At 32.5% G+C, this 2,085-nt stretch overlaps 1 protein-coding gene across 4 annotated transcripts in view; it reads left to right on the top strand.

Moving 5' to 3' along the window:
- CCNT2 (cyclin T2) overlaps nt 1–410 on the top strand; it is a 45,842-nt gene extending 45,432 nt beyond the window's left edge. For all 4 annotated transcript variants that reach the window (XM_061183395.1, XM_061183414.1, XM_061183438.1 and 1 more), the window contains one exon: nt 1–410. This exon is cut by the window's left edge and continues 2,459 nt beyond it. The gene's annotated coding sequence lies outside the window, so the exon portion shown is untranslated.
- Nucleotides 411–2,085: the final 1,675 nt, after the last annotated feature.

Genomic DNA, 2,085 nt, shown 5'->3' on the forward strand with positions numbered 1-2,085 from the left:
AGAAGGACACCGTGTTCGGAAACATACTTCTCCCCTGAAGCGCGTTTGTGTGTGATGCCGTATTTCTTTTTCAGGTAAATGCAGTCTTCCGTATAAAAATAAAATTAAACTTATTGCTCTTCAGTTCTTTTATATTCTAACAATAAATAAAACAAAAAGATCATTGACTGTGCATTGTACCTGTATTTATAGCTTATGGTTGTTAACAGGAAGCTCACTGAGAAAAAAAAAAGGTAAGCCTCCAGGTAAATAAACAGCTAGTGGAGGTTTTACATTTGTTTGCACATCTCAGTATATTCCTGTTGAAGTCAAGTTTGCACAGTCTTCTGACTTCGGAACAAATGATAGACTTTAACTTGTTTAAAATTTGTCTTAAATGCCGGTAACATGGCTCTGGTTTATCAGCTAATCTTCAATTCTGTGGTAAATCTTTGGGCTGTTGAGTATCTTTGAGATAGGTTGAATTCAACTTCTGTTGAATTGAAAACTGTCTTAATTTTTCCTCTATGTATATGAATTATTTTTGTTACAAAGCCACTGATATGTGCACAATTGTAATTTTACTCAAGTATGTTGCAGTTGTAAATATTAGAGAGTTTAATCTCGTGCTCTACTCTTATTTAGCAATTACCTGATTTGCCAGTAGCTTTATAATTTTTTTTTTTAAGATAATTGTTCATTATTTTGTCAATGTTATTTGAACTTAGGATACTAGGATCCTCTTTCTAGGGACTTTGCCTAGCTAGCATGTCCTAACTTTGTTCTTGTCTGGCATAACTTTAGTAATCTTTGTCATTACATGTAACTTTGTTACTCTGTATGGCATATTATTGTATCCATAAACATGGTAATTTTGATACAGTTATACTTTTACAGTGGTACATAATCCAAGGACTAGTATAGAATTAAGATGAGTGCAAGATGAGGGAGGGAAGGGTTTTGTTCTTGGTAATTTAGATGTGAAACCTCTAAGGAGCTATCATGTGAAACGACGTAGGGTGGTTGTGCTACTGTATAATTGGGTTGATAATACCAGGAATTTTAATAAGATTTTGTAAAGAATATGCAGAAAAGTAGTGAACTTATTTTCAGTATGACATAGAAAACAATGTGAATATTTAAGGTCTGTGACTATACTTCACTAAGAATTTGCAGAATTGTTTTGAGATGTGAGAATAAAGGTAATTTTGTTGAATCTTTATTGGTGCTAATGATGGACAGTTAAAAAGGTAGCTAGTGTATATTGTTATGGGTCAGTACTTATTAGTACTTCCAAAATTGAATTTGAAATGCTATGTATTCACTTTTCACTCTGTAAATGTAATTCTTTACAATGACTTTATTTATTAAAGGGCAGCCAGTTGTAATTTTTACAGGATTGTGTGAGCTATTCAAACTCTTCAACCTCTGAACAGGATATTAGCTTCCGTAAACCACAATGGGGATAAAATATGGAATTTCTTTTAAGTTTCGTTTCCATTAAATGAGAACCCTTATAATTCATATTGCCATGAATTTAACCATCTCATTTGCATAAAGTAGTTCATCAGCCTGGTCCCAATAGGCTCAACCAAAGAAAAAGACTCCAATGAATGGACATTATTACTGAGTCTTCTTGTAAGTAGCCATAAATAAACCAAAATAGTATCAAATTTAGGTGTGAAATTCCACATGTGCAAAGTACTGTTAAGGTGATACATTTTTGATGAGATTTTTAAAAATATTTGAACTATTAAAAAGCATTATCTTTAAATGTCCTATAAAAGAGTGACTCATTTTTTAGTTGTGTTTTCCCTAGATCAAAGATCATAGATTTGTTACCTTTATGCAGAAGTACATTACATAGAAAGGCTTTACTTCTACCTCTTTCAACTAATTTTTCAATATTGAGCTGTGCCCCCTAAATATTTGCCTTAGCTATTTTAAAATACAATATTTTCAGAACCAAAGCAAAGGAGTGGTTTTTTCACAGAAACATTCTCAGAGGCTTACTTTACCAAATAAACTGATGGTAATATCCTTGAGTGGTGAGACCTTGCAAAATGTCCTAGTTCCTTTTTCTTGTTTAACCCTGAGGTTCATTTC

Source organism: Eubalaena glacialis, chromosome 1 (assembly GCF_028564815.1).
Source record: "Eubalaena glacialis isolate mEubGla1 chromosome 1, mEubGla1.1.hap2.+ XY, whole genome shotgun sequence".
NCBI classification, from domain to species: domain Eukaryota; kingdom Metazoa; phylum Chordata; class Mammalia; order Artiodactyla; family Balaenidae; genus Eubalaena; species Eubalaena glacialis.